The sequence below is a fragment of the Chinchilla lanigera genome, unplaced genomic scaffold, assembly GCF_000276665.1.
Source record: "Chinchilla lanigera isolate Chin_1 unplaced genomic scaffold, ChiLan1.0 scaffold00047, whole genome shotgun sequence".
NCBI classification, from domain to species: domain Eukaryota; kingdom Metazoa; phylum Chordata; class Mammalia; order Rodentia; family Chinchillidae; genus Chinchilla; species Chinchilla lanigera.
The window spans coordinates 1442157-1457454 of NW_004955448.1; the positions used below are offsets into that span (position 1 = coordinate 1442157).

General features: G+C 41.5%; 1 long non-coding RNA gene across 2 annotated transcripts in view; it reads right to left on the bottom strand.

Moving 5' to 3' along the window:
* LOC106149545 overlaps window positions 1-15298 on the bottom strand; it is a 46191-nt gene that overhangs the window by 6059 nt on the left and 24834 nt on the right. The window contains exon 2 of one of the 2 annotated variants that reach the window (XR_001235801.1): window positions 7227-7346. The exons of the other annotated variant lie outside the window; for it this stretch is intronic. This is a non-coding gene — a long non-coding RNA (uncharacterized LOC106149545). The remainder of the gene's footprint in view (window positions 1-7226; window positions 7347-15298) is intronic. 2 annotated transcript variants of the gene reach the window in all.

A 15298-nucleotide genomic window follows, 5' to 3' on the forward strand; every position in this document is an offset into this window, starting at 1 on the left:
TGGTGAAACCACTGTGGAAATCAGTTTGCAGATTCCTCACAAAACTAGGATTAGAAGTCCCATTTAACCCAGGTATTCTCCTTTTGGGAATTTCCCCAGAAGAATTAAAGACATCATACCACAGTGATATATGTACACCCATATTTATAGCAGCACAATTTGTTATAGCTAAATCTTGGAAACAACCCAGATGCCCATAAACTGAGGAATAGATAAAATATGTGGTATTTTTATACAATGGAGTATTACTCAGCTATAAAAAAGGTAAACTCGAGGCTTTTGTAGGTCAATCGATGCAACTAGAGACCATACTCATAAGTGAAATAAATCGGACCCACAATATGTGTAAACATCATATTGTCTCCTTGGTGTAGGAACATGAAAGACTAGGTAAAACTCAAAATATACAATGGGTGATAGGAAAGGGAAAGAAATTGCACAAAGGAAAGAACAACTGGGATGAGGGAAAGAAGAAGAAAGAAGGCAAAATATAAATATATATATGAATAGCTGCAATAACTGTTGCTGATGTCTGATAGTGTATTGAAATGAACAGTTAATGCTCACAATTTTTTATGTTCTGATTGATTTTGCATGCTTGTGTCTGGTGGTCTGAGCAACTGATTTGAAGTTAACAACATGCAATGGAGTTACAATGGTGAACTCCTACCATCTTGCCTAGTGATACTCTATATTATCTCTAATGTTTTATAGAAGAATTATTTTCCTACTCTCTTTAATGGTTTGAGCAGTCTTTCATTCTTACATCTGGTAACCTGAGCAATGTAGTTGAGGAGAGCGATATGCAATGTATCAACCACTGTTGATTAGTATTATTTTGTCTTTAGACCCTGTATCACTTTGAATGTTCTTGCTCTGATTTGTTTATGTTCGTGATACTGCTATGATGCTACTGTTCTATTTTTTTGTTTGTTTGCTTCTCATTTACTACTCTCTTTAAAATTAAAAAGGAATAGGGGCTGGGGATTTAGCTCAGTGGCAAAAGCGCCTGCCTGGCAAGCGCAAGGTCATGAGTTCGGTTCTCGGTACCGCAGAAAAACCAAAAACCAAAAAATAAATAAATAAATAAATTAAATTAAATTAAAAAGGAATAACCCCCAATGATATATTTCTAAATGTTTACATATATACATGGCTTTATATATATATGTCTATGTATAAAGAACACTGTACAATTTTACTTTTTTGATTTTTCATAAGAATACATTTCATAGTATGCATATAATTTATTTCTCTTACATTCTAAATGTTTACTGAATTTTGCAAACTATAAACCACTAGTGAACTGAGCAAGAGCAGTTTCTGAGCCATGCTACGAGTCTCAGTGCGTTGGCACGTATCTTCCTCCGAGGACGCCTGCAGTGTCCACTTGACTCCCCTGGCACCATTAGCACACAAGTAGCCAGCCAGATTTTAAGATATAGAAAATCCACTGCCATTTTCTAATTTCAAAGGTGTTCCTCAAATATATCTTGTCATAAAATTTTAGGGCCAGAGGGATCCTTGAGATGAGCTGGTTCAATGGCCGAGTTTTGAGGCTAAGCAAGCTGTGGTACAGAGAAGCTAAGGGAGTTACCCAAGGCCCCCAGAATATCTGACCCCTTAAAAAGCGTTTCTTGCTAAGTACTAAGAGGACTAGGAGAGTGTGCCTAGGAAATCTCTGAAAGTTTGAGACCATAAGAAAGTAGTGAGGGAATCATGTCCAGGACAAACTCCCAGATTAAAATTCCTGTGAAGCTGCTGACAGCCATGTATAAATGACTGGCATCCAGTGATAAATCTCCATCTGCATCAGGAGAATGAATCATTCTAGGCTTTGGACTTTGTAGGACATCACACTTTTCTTTGGTCTTCCCTTTGCTATATCAGGGGATTGTTTCAACCAGGGTCACTGTGCTGAAGGACCCACCAAATTTGGCCTCATTACTATCTTGGCAGGCTGCCATGACCAGGGTGATGGAAGAGTGTTTACAAGCCTCAGATCCCAGGAACATTGTCTCTGTCCTGTCTGATAAAGGCCAGAGTCAGATAGGCAGGGTGGTGAAAAGAGCCCTGGATAGATGCACCAGCTATTGAAAGACTGCTGAACATGCAAAGTAAACGGGTTAGCCATGACCTCCCAGTGCTGTATTTTTGAAATTCTATTCAGTGTTCCTTAGTCATATATTCAATAAATGAAATAAAACAAAATCACTTGCAAATGCCAGGAGAAGCATGGAGTTCTTTCCCAAGGGGTGGAGGGAACTGGGTAGTATGGTACACAGCCTAAGGCTAGTGGCTTTGAAGTCAGGCTGACTGGAATCCTGGCTCCCTCAGTGAGTGAGGATAACAGCATTACCTCCGCATAGGGCTGTCATGAACATTAATCACACTAACACACGTAAAGTTCTGGGGAAAGTGCCTAGTACACAGTAAGCATTCCAGCAGTCTCAGTGCTAACGTGCATCCTGTTGAGCCTAACATGAGGAAAATAATTCCTGCTGCATGGAGAGCTCCCCTGGAAGATTTCCGATGGAGAAGTCATAGTGTAAAGCCTGGACATTGTCACCAGGATTGAGAAGAAAGGTTTTCACACTGACAAAAAATAAAAGTCCCACAACAAATCTCAAAACTTTCCCAAGTTCCAACGCTGCGGAAGCTCCCACTCCGTTACTCCCTAATAACTTGCGTCGCACTTCTAGAATGCTCTTTCCAAAGCACTTTGTCAATGCTACCAGCACTCTGAGGGTGAACTCACTCTTCTCTCCCTCACATACTTATTTTTTAATCTGTTCAATTAAAATTTTTTTTATTAGTACATGTTTGCAGCATATAATGTTTATATTCCTTGGGAGGCTGGTGTATGTACATAACACACCATAATTCATTTTTCCATCCCTTTTCCCTCCCCCCTTCCCTCCATCTCTTATAAATAAAGAGCAAATAAAAGGCACATAAAAGAAAGTAGGGAGATAGATGTTTCTCTCACATACTTACTGATGCACCAGACTCAGACCTTAAGACAATGGTGAAAGAAAATACATGGTCCTTTTTTGGGAAGAGTATTAGTCTGTTTTTGCATTAGTACAATGAAATACCAGAGGCAACTAACCTTATAAAGTGAAAAGTTTTGTTTAGCTCGTAGTTTTGGGGGTTTGTGCACAAGATCAGTAAGTCCTGTTGGTTTGGCCTTTGGTGAGAATGGCACATCCTGGCAGGAGAATGTGAAGAAGCAAACAAGTGACTGCAGCTGGTACTTTACAACACTAAGCTACATCCCTAGCAAAGCCCACAGCTCATTCTAATAACACCAACCTGAGGGAAAAAGCCTTTAGCACGCAGACCTTCAGGAGACAGTGTACCTATTCAAACCATAGTATGAAGAAGCAGAGAGTCTCATGAGGGATATGCTCACCCACAAATACATATAGTATCCCAAGCATGACAAAGAAAGAAAGGAAGTGGCATTGTGGGAAGGATGGGGACCTGAGTCAGAAACAAAACCTCCCTTACTCTACCTTTGTTTCCTAGTGTGCCATTGTGATTTGGGGTAGAGGGGTCAGCACTAATTCATTTGTTTATTTTTGCGGATGCTGCGGGAAATCACTTTGAGGGAGGTCTCTCAGAATGCTTTACTCTGTGTTTCAAATTGCCCAAGTGACGTCAGGCCTGGATTTGAGCCCGGACCCTGCCCTTTTCCCTTCCCAGCTCCCTCCGCTCCCTCTGTTTCCCCCTTAGCATCATTGTGGGCAATGGGTCCTCCTCTGCCCAGGCTGCTTCCAGGATGCCCTTTCTCCCTGCTGTCATTCAGGCACTGTAGCTGCGTGCTCTGGGCCTCAGTGCAGCAGGAGAGGAGGAAAGGGAGGCACGAGTGCCGGTCGAAGTCACTACGGAGCAGCAGAGGTTTAAACTGGACCTGGGAGATGTAGGATTTAGCAAAGTGCATGTGGAGAAATAGGGCCTGGACTTTGGGGAGAGCTAATAACCAGCAATGACCAAAACGAGGTTACTAACTGTACAAGGTGGGATGTTAACCTGGCCAGGCAAGGCAGGGGCTAACGGTGAAAATGCAAATAATGCCCTTGACCTCAAGGAATTCTCTATGAACTGAGTATTCAGAAACACACAGACAGAAATTCTCTTTAACTATTCTTCAGCCCAAGGCACAGTACTGGGCACAGAATGGGTCCCCAAATTCAATACCAGCCTGACTGGTCGGTTTACATTCCTTTTTCAGCCAAGAGACGGTTCCAAACTTTCCATCCTCTGCCTCCTTCTTTGTACACTTAGGCCGCATTTTCCATGTGCCTTAACATAGTTTAACATTTTTATTGTATTGCTGAGGCCACTTTAATTTATCACTTTATTTTAAGGAAGCGCGTTATCCAAAAATAGCACCAAATTACTCATGATATTGGAAGCCTCCTTATGTGAGACCTGTAATATTTCACTGATCTGATCACTGTGAACACAGGCCTGACCTTCTGAGTTCTAACAGTCACGAAAGGGAGCTGCTTGCTTTTTGGAGTGAGTTTTCAGCTTTTTTACCACTAAGAACCATTGAAGAACGTCTGACCAGACAGAGAAGCACTACAGCAAGGCTGAATTCCTGCCTTGTCCAGATCAAGGCAGAGTGAAAGTTTGCCAAATGTTGACTTACCGACCCTTCTTTCTCCTGAATTTCTGCAATGTCATTTCTTGAATCTATTTTTAAAATGTTTAGTTTTACATTGGCTTGCATAATGTAAGCATATAAATAACATAGTTTAGGATTTCACTAGAGTCTGGAAGATAATTTAAAGGGAGAGTTTTTTGAGAAATTTAAATTAGGGCTTTTTCCAGAAATTTTGCTGGGATTATTTGTGATTGCTCTTATTTTCATAATGATTATAGTCCCTCTCGCCTTTCACCTTCTCTCATGGACCTAAGACGGCTTCATTTGGGTGGTCTGCCTTGGAAAATCACCATAATGGAATATATATGAGGATTAGGCATAGAAATGTCAGACCTTATTAAATCTCAGTAGTCAAGTTCACTTTAGTGTTTCACATTACCTCTTTAGACTCTGAGACCTTCCAGAAAGGAAGAATTCTCCATGTCCCATAGGACATGTATCCCCTCCCCCAGTGTCAGCAAAGCACTGTCTGGGGTCAGTCATTACTGAAGACTGCAATATTTTGTTGACTTTTAAAAATTCTATCTCAGAGGAGACCTTTGGGAGATTCATGCAAACAAATTCTGTTTAAGGAGGGGAAAATCAAGTTATTATTAAATACCCCAATTAAACCACAGAAACTGGGCACTCATAAGCCTTGTCCCCCAGGAGCTCAGAGAGCTTTGGATGCATTACTTTCTTTTATTCATCCTCACAGGAAACATTAAGAGGAAAAGGGGATCAGATCACTTCAAACAATCCTCCCCGCATGTGTGTTTGCAGGAGTATCCTGTTTATTTCTTGCTTCCCACACTAGGCTCCTCCAAGTAAGTAGAACTGGAGAGACATGACCAGGTTTGGAAGGGCTTACGACCAGTGTTAAAGGCAGAGAGCCCAGAATAGGACACTGGGCAGGGTGTGAAGGCAGCGCTGCCATGAGAGTTAAACAACGGCCCAAAATCCACTATGCGGGAGAAGGAAAAGGCATGAGCATGAGCAAATTATTTAGGACTCCACAGATGAGCCTTCCTCCCAGCACGCACCTTGCTTTCTCACCTTCTGCCACCAAGGAGAGCTGCTGGCACGTGCTCTGGTGGCTTCCACGTTATAGACTAACCTGCTGATCAACACAGAGGTGTCTTCCTGCGGGCGGCCAAGGAGAATCTGGATGGAAGGCTATGGCTGTAAGGGCAGCCAAGCCAGGCTACGTAGAATAGTGAACCCGCACCTTACCTTGTGGTCAGAATGATGATGAACACTCTTAATGGGAAAGTTCCTGATGCCAGAGTTGTCTCTAGGCAAAAAGTAAATCTAGAGCCATCTCTTCCCTTTTGACATCTATATTCTGCCTGGAAAGTTAGAAATCTTCACACATTCAAACACACACAAACACACACCCCTTTTTCCAGGCCCTTAGTGGCCCCCAACCACTTTGCTCAGTTTATTCACAGTTGTTTAAGCATTTGTTGGCTTTGTCAGGGATATTTGTATTTACGAAGGAATCAAAGAATAAAATTAATGCTTTAATGGGAAATTGGCAAGTCAGGTGGAGAAGGTACTTGAGTCATAGTTGATCCTTCTCATAGACTCATATTAGAGCAGAGTGCAATCAGTAACTGTTGTCCCCATTCAAAAGCAGGGTGAGACTGGCACGAAAGAGACCTGAGTTCCCCCAGAAGTCTGCTGTCATTCACCAGCCCAGCATGTGGCCCCCTTGCCTTTCTGGGTGTCAGTGTGCTTCTCTGCAGAAGGGAGATGTGAGGAAGAACCAGTCTATCCTGGTCCCTGCTCCTCCTCCTTTCCCCCTCCTTGCTGCTGCTCCCAGAGCTTGGAGACCCTGTACGTCTCAGAGCGCAGCTGTGTAAGTGGGTGGAAGGAAGATGAGTGTTTAAATAAAAAAATTATTACAGTAAAAGACACATCACCACTGATCCCCTTTAAATACACCACCACCACCCGCAAACACTCTGAGCACACCCCACCATCCTTGCCATTTTTTTGTTTTGGAATCAGAAATCAAACTTAGGACCTCATGCTGTCAGGCAGGCACTGTGCTGCTGAGCTACACCCCTGACCCATCCCCATGATTTTTTGAAGCAGTTTTCTGGAAGTCTTTCATTAAGTGTCTTTTGTGCTGTCAGGGATGTCTTGGTTTCCTGGATCAATTCAAAGCCCTTACCTTTCCTGATCATTTTGACTTTGGGATGCGCCAGGAGTCACATGGTGCCAGATGTGGTGGATAAGATAGATGAGGACACATCATGCCATTCTTATTAAACTACTTGTCCATTGGATGGCACTCAGCAGCAGCGTTCAACACAGTTTAAATCTCACTTCATAAAGGCACTCACAAATGAAAACTTCCAAAAATGCTTCAGAAAGTGGCAAAAATAATATTTGAAGAAAGGGGGAGTATCTTGAGGGGAATTAATGGCAATGTGTCTTTTCTTATGATAAATTTTTATTTAACTATTCACCATCATGTAGTTTGATCACACCTCTTTCCAGAAGATGAGGCCATCTCTCCCAGTTACCGTTTTCTCTGGTGCTACGGAGCTAATTGTCAAGATACCTCATTGTTGACTTTCAAAATTCAAAAAGTCAGCTTCAGCTCTGGTGTCTGACTCACTGCTTTAGACACACCTCTTCGGCCTCCCTGTGGTCCTTTCCTTCCCTCTGGTCAGACCTGCAGCTAGAAAAGGGCACATCATTTGATTGTATCAGAGCTTGTCTGAAAGCTATCAGGCAGAGCACAGGTAAAAATGTCAATAAAAGTTTTAAGTAGAGCCTGAAAAACAGGTATTGTTCTTTTTCAGTCTGCTGGAGGCTGCTGCCAAGATCTGAGTGATCCTTAGAGATGTGATGAGTGTGGGGAAGTTCAGAGAAGGGAACGATAAATACTGGTGTGATTTGTGTTACTGCAACCTTTCTGAAATACTACTGTTAATCTGTGCACCTTTTCCTATGTTCTGATGCTTTCCAGGAGGTTCATAGCCTGATGTTGGCTTAAACACAGATTTAAAGGTGCCTAGATCAAGTGCATACTATGTGAAGAGCTATTCCCCCAGAGTCCTTCACTTCAAGCCACTCAGCGTGTCATCCCTGCTGCCTGCCGATCATGGTGCTACGTGCTGATGATACACAGCCAGCTCCTTCTGTCTCCTCGGGGACAGGTTATATGTGGGTATCTTTAACACATCGTAGGATACAGAGAGGCCCATGGAAGCATGGAGGAGGTGTCCTCGACCTACCATGGTGGGAGGGTGGGAAATTCAGAGAGATGAAAAGTGGGGACCGACTTGCAAGATGAATGGCATTACTCAGGTGAAAAATAGGGAGGGAAGAGCACTCCCAGTCGAGGGCCTCCCCGCTTGTGTATTTTGGACAGAAGGAAGATGGGTGGTGGGGTGAAGGTGATGGATAGCAAGAAAGGGGATTACAACCTCCCCCTCTCCCATTCTGCTCGCCTTTACTCATTCTTATGGAGGGAGAGAAAAATCACATTTAGAGATTTTTTTTTTAAGCAACTTCAAGGTGGTAGATTAGTATTAAACAGTACAGGAGCAAATTGAGTAAAACATACAAACACTTCTTTCTTTGCCATTCTTTCCATTTCACTCCCATCTTCAGAAGGTGAACATCTTTCCAAAAGTTTATCTGTGTTTATATATGTGCACATACATGTAAACATACATAAAATACAGATTCATTTTATTTAAAATATTTCTCAGATATACCTGTGTTTGCACGTATAGAGCTATTTTATTCTTTTTAATTACCACACAGCATGCCATAATGTATGAATATACAATATTGTATTTTTAAACCATTTCCCTATGGATGGAGCTGTGAGATTATTTGCCAGCTGAGTTTCTTTGGTTTGTCACTGTTAGAAAGTCTACTCTAATATTCCAGGTTTCACTGAGACAGTCTGGCCTGACCCCACCTCTACACTCTAGAGGGAAGTGTTGAGCCTGTTCTGCCTCAGTTTTCTTTCAGGTCTGATCTTCTGCTGGTGAGGAGGCAATTGTAGCTCTTGAGATTCCCACTCTTGCCTTTTCAGGCTGAGAGTGACAACTCACAGGCAAGTTGTCTCAATAACTGACCATGAGCTTGAGAAGAAAAGCCTTTCTTTTTCTGATCTCATATCTTCTGATCTTTTCCTTTGTGGAGGGATGTTTCTGCTAAAGATTAGAGAGGGAGGAACCCTGAACTGTCTTAACCTTTCTCTCCTATCCAACAACTAAGAACTTTTATGTTGAACCCATAGAAAGTGCGCATTTGTTAATGCCGAAATTAGGGAAATCATCTTAGATGAAGAACATGTACCTGTCTCTGGGTCAGATGAGACATCAGAATTTTGCCTGTCCTGAAGAACACATGTAAAAACAAGGTCCCTGCTTGGTGTCCTGGGCATAGTCTCCTGGGTGTGCCCAGGAACCTGAGACTCCATGAAAAGAACTGGTTTCTAGGTGAGACTAGCAAGAGCTATTTCCTAAGCACAATATTTGACATACAAAACCACATTTAGTGTAAGGGAAAACCCCCAACCTCCTGGCTCTCGCTTTCCCCTACTAGGTCTGGTTCTCATCATTTACCTGTGTAGAGAAGGGAAATACGGTTGCTAACAAATTTTGCTTGCTAAACAATGGGTGTAAGTTTTAACCTGTGAGTTTCATAAGTGTGTTGCAGATATAGAGACACAGAAATTTTAGAGTGGATTTGGAGTAAAACTTAGCCTTGCTGCTAAAGAAGATTGCCTAGGTAATTAGGTAGACAGCACAAATGTCTTGGAGTCATCTTTGCCCTAGGGTCCAGAGCAGGATTTTTCCAAGCCATTATCCTCTATCTATCTCTGGATGTGATCTCTTTTGCAGGTTGGGAAGTGCTCTAACCACTTCCAATCTGCCCTTTTCCCCACTTCTCACTCTCTTTGAAAGAGTTTGAAAGCAATTGTTTGGGTCTTTTGATACTGATTTAATTTTGCTAGCAATGCTTCCTCCTTTAAACATGACTGTTATAGTGGAAATCAACTGTAGCTTGGGCTTTTTGAAACACAGTTTGGAGTTAGCAGTATGAGTTTCAGGAGAAGATAGGAGCCCAAGTTAATAAGAGTGGCAAGTCCAACCTGACTCACTCTCCAGATAGCAACCACCTGCTCTGGAGCACGTCACCTCGGGTGATGCCTTGAGAGCAAATAGAAACCAAATAGGGATTAAAAAGGACACCTATTTTCCCCTTGTTGTTTTGCAGATGGGAAACTCAATTTCAAATTCTCTTACTCCTTTTGAATGTACTCTTAAGCACTGGAAATTGTTTGTTCCTCACATATTGAGAAAGAGCTGTTTAATATTTTTCTGCACGCATGCATGTCTGCTTACCTCCTAGAGGCAAAGTGGAATGCAGAGGAAAAGTATTGATTATGATACTGTTTCACACCTGGAACTGTACCATAAGAGAGAGGGAGAATGGTCAAAATTACCTTCTGTTCAGACTTTCTTTACAGTAAGAGACAATTCTTACCTGTGTTCGAAGTCTAAATGTAAGCCCAAGAAAACCAGACACCTCTGGCCCTTAAGGCACAATCAGATACATCTATTATTCCTGAGGTTCCCCTCACCTTCCCTCTGAACTCTAAGGGCAAGGCTTTCAAACCAACTTTAATTGGTTTGAAACTTTAATTGGTTTAATTGAAGCCTCTACAGGGCTATATTCAACCCTGTCTGATTTTGTTCAAGCTCCTCAAGGACAATATCCCTTATAGTAGGTGGGTAGAGAATTTGGCCTGATCCATGGCCTTTTCTCTCAGTGACCTCAAACAGATCAAACAAGACCAGTAAAGTTTTCAGACAACCCTGACAAGTAGGGGACTTACTCAGACCTATAAACTAGACTGGAAAGATGTAATGTTACTCTTAAATCAAACATTGACTTCTAATGAGAGACACGCATCAATACAGGCTGCTATTACAATTGGAGATGAGAATAGTACTGTTAATTTTAGAAGGTCAGAAGACAGGCAGCCAGGGGAACAGCCAGTTCCTACTGGAGCCCAAGCAGTCCCTACACAAGAGTCCTACTGGCCTAGCAACCACATGGGAGATTGAAATAGGAGATGTCTTCAGACATGTATTCTCCAAGGTCTGAAAAGGATGAGAACTAAGCCCTTACTTTAAATTGTCAATTCATGAAAAGAAAGACCAGAACCCCTCATAGTCTGTTTTTTAGATCATTTACAAGAAGTATTGATGAAACATATATCCTGGCTCCTGATTCAGTACAAAGACAGATTATTCTTAAAGACACATTTATTACTCAGTCAGCCTCAGATATTAGGAAAAAGCTACAAAAGGTGGTTTTTTCTCCAGATAGCTTACTTGATACTTTAGTCAAAATTTCCTTCTCAGTATTTTATGATCAAGGCCAGGAAGAGGCCAAGGGGAAAAAATAGAGACCAAGAAAATGTGGCTGCTTTGATTTCACCGTTAAAAGAATAGACTCTAAGTCTGTTTTCTCAGGGCTCCAAGACTTCGATGACTAAATTCACTTGCTACTGCTGTGGAAATCCAGACCGCCTTAGGAGGGACTGTGATAAGAACTGTAAGAACAAGAGGGATGCCCTGAGCCATGCACTGATTGCAAAGGTGACCACAGGAAGTAGGACTGCCCCCTGAGACAAAGGTTCCAGGGATCAGGCCCATCTTACCAGCTGGTTCAGTAGGACTGAAGGGTCCTGTAGCATTGTGTTTCTTCTTCTGACCAAATTGCCATCTCCACAGAGGAACCCCAGGCAATCATGACAGTAGAGGGAAAAGAAACAGCCTATTGCTGGACAACAGTGTTTCTCTTGGTTCTTCTTTGCAACCCTGGCCTTCCTTCCTGCTGTTATACCTCAGTGGAAGGAATCACAGGAGAGGATGTAACTCACTGTTTCTCACAGCCCTGAGATGGCTTTCTCACCTCCCATTCCTTTTTGATTGTGCCTGAAAGTCCAATTCCCTTCCTGGGGAGGCCTTATCTTGCTTGAATGCTGTAATATTCATGCACCCGGGTCAAGTATGTTGCCTCCTTCTCATAGAGACAGGAATAAATCCTAAAGTATGGGCAACTAAAGGTAAAATACAAAGAGCAATAATAGCTGCTCCAGTGCAAATACATCTTAAAACCCTACTATTTTTCCTCACTGGAGGAAATACCCTCTAAGGCCTCAAGTTAAAAAAGACTATTGCCTATAGTTGACAACTTAGGAACACAAGGTTTACTTACACCCTGTAACAGTCCCTGCAACACTCCAATCTTGGAAGTCCAGAAACCCAGTGGAGAGTAGAGGTTGGTACAAGACAGATTGGTAAATGAGGCAGTGATGCCAATCCATCCAGTGGTACCTAACCCATACACTCTTCTTTCCCAGATGCTGGTTGTTTTTTACTGTTGGACTTAAAAGATGTCTTCTTTTGTATTCCTTTCTATACAGATTCCCAGTTTCTGTTTGCCTTTGAAAATTCTCATAACCAGACCTTTCAGTTGACTTGGACAGTTCTTCCTGGAGGTTTCAGAGACAGCCCTCATCTTTTAGACCAAGTACTTTCCCAGGACTTAGCCTGTTTTGAGTTTTCCCAAGTCATAGTCCTGCAACATGTAGATGATATAATATTATGCACCCCCTCAGAAGAGCTCTCTAGCCAAGGTACCTGTGCCCTGATGAATTTTCTAGCAGATAAAAGTTATAGGGTCTCTAGGTACAAGGCAAAATTTTGCAGCCTTGAGGTAATATACTTGGGATGTATCATATCCAAGGGAACCTGAAGACTGGGGGAAGAGAGAATTAAATCAGTTCGTCCTTCCCAAGCTCAAGACTATAAAACATCTAAGAGGATTCCTAGGAATTGCACACTTCTGTCATCTTTGGATAGCAGATTATGGTGAGATTGCATGACCCCTCTATCAGTTTATAATAGAAGCCAAAAAGGGAGATACCCATATTTAAAACTGGGAACCTGATTCCCAGACTGCATTCCAGAAGGTTAAGCAAGCACTTCTAAATGCCCCAGTACTGAGCCTAATGAAGCAGACCATTTAAATCTATACGTTGATGAAAGGCAGGGGGAATGGCTTTTGGAGTGCTTACACAGGATTCAGGCCCTGCTCAACAGCCTATAGGATACCTGAGTCATGAATTAAACATTGTAGCAAGGGGTTGGCCTGCTTGCCTTAGAGCTGTGGCTGTTATAACTCTCCTGGTACCAGAGACATCCAAGCAGAAATTAGGCAAAGATCTCACTGTATTAACACCTCAGACTATGGCAGGGCTTCTTTCTCCCAAAGGGAGGCTATGGCTATCAGACAACTGACTTCTTAAATATCAGGTTCTACTTCTAGAAGGAGCAGCTATTTATATATGTTCCTCCTTAAACCCTGCCCCCTTTCTATCAGAAGAAGAGTAAATTGAAGCTAAAAGACATGACTATAAACAGGCAATTATCCACATGTACCTAGCCAGAGAAGACTTGTTAGACACAGTCTTTCCTGTGACTTGATCCTCTTCTGTGATGGTAGTTCCTTCATGGGAAATGGGACAAGAAATTTAGGATATGCAGTGGTGATTCTACATCAAACACTTGAAAGTTCCTCACTTGCCCCTGGGACTAGTGCCCACCTAGCAAAACTCATAGCTCTAATCAGAGTTTTACAACTCAGGGAAGAACAGAAAGTTGATATTTATACCGATAAATATGTAGTATATTTATCCATGTGTGCTTTCCTGGTGCGGTATGCTCATGCAGCCATATGGAAAGAAAGGAATTATCTAACAGCCCATAGATCTCCCAAAAAGTATCATAAGATGACAAACTTTCATTGTCTGTCTATATGCCATCCAAAGTGGTGATAATTCACTGAAGAGGACACCAAAAAGGAATTGACAAAGTATCTCAAGGTAACCAACTGGTCAATGCAACTGCAGAAGAAGCTGCTTGGGGGCCCTCCCTTCTGGCCTCCCTGATCTGGGAAGGGTCCCTTGATTATTCTCAACCCAAATATTCCCAGTCAGAAATCAAGTGGGATCTATGCCATGGGTGTCAGTTCCTTGCATCAAGATGGTCACAGACAGACTACTGTAAATTGTCCCTTCTTGGTTCTAGTCCATGGAAAATTGTTAAGTTTTTACATCAGATCTTTCACATGGGAGAGACAAGAATCAGCAGATGATTTCAAAGTTATTCATAAGAAAGGGACTTTCTCAAACAATTCAACAGATAGTTAAGATATGTGAGCTCTGCCAAAAGAGCAATCCTCTTAACTAGACCACAGCTCCTCTAGGTATATAGAGACATGATAAATACCCTGGAGAAGATTGGTAGCTTGATTTTAGTCATAGGCCAAAGAGTATGGAATTGTAAAACCTGTTGGTCCAAGTATTTCACTAACTGGGTTAAGGGCTTTCCTTGTAGAACAGAAAAATCTCAAGAGGTTGTAAAGGTTTTGGTCTTTTGGTCTTAAAAATGACCCCCATATTTGAACTTCCTAAGAGCTTACTGAGTGATAAAGGGCCTTCTTTTAAAGCAACAGTCACACAGGGTGTCTTTCAGGCACTGGGCATTCTCTATTACGTTTGTTGTGCATGGAGGCCACAATCACTGGGAAAGGTAGAGAAAGTGAATGAGACTCTAAAGTGACATCTTCAAAAATGGCACAGGATACCCACTTACAGTGACCTCACTTGCTATCTTTACCTCTTATCAAAGTAAGAAATACACCTCAAATTCTAGAACTCCATCTTTTTGAAATACTTTATGGATGCCCTTTTCTCTAATTATTTTCCCTTTGATAAAGAAGCAGATGCCTTACTAAAAGATATTCCTCACTGGCTAAATCCAAAAACTCTTTAGCAGCTAATGGAAGCTCAGCCTAAAGAAAAGGGAAATCCCATACTCTATCCTGGAGATTTGGTACAGGTTCCTCATAACCACCTTCCTTAGGACCAACTTGGGAAGGACCATACACTGTGATCCTGTCAACTCCATCAGCTACCAAGGTTGTAAGCCTGTACTCCTGTATATACCACCCTTTTTCTACTCAAGCCCGGGAAACTAGAAATGGTCTCTGAGTATGAGCAATAACCCAAATACTCCTGTGAACACAAAGAAAATTTAAAGTTCTTTTTCTAAAAGAAAGTAGTCTTTTTTATTTTAAAGAGAGTAGTAAAAGAAAGAAAAAAATAAAAGAAAATAGCAGCATACCAAAATCACAAACATAAACAAAACAAAGCCAGAACATTAAAAGTGACACAGGGTTTTAAAACAAAATGATAGCAATTAACAGTGGCTGTTATATTACATACTGTTATCTTCAACTACGCTGCTCAGATTACCAAATGTAAGAATGGAAGTTAGTTCAAACCATTAAAGAGAATAACAAAATAATTATTAGATAAAACATTAGAGATAATACAGAGTTTTACTACACAAGATGACAGGAATTTCCCAATGGCTGTTCCATTGTATATTATTGTCTTCAAATCAGTTGTTCAGATTATCAGATATAAGCATGCAAAATTGGTCAGAACATAAAAATTTTATTAACTCCTTTTCAGCAGTATAGTGTTATATATATATAGATATATATATATATTTTTGCCTTCCTTCT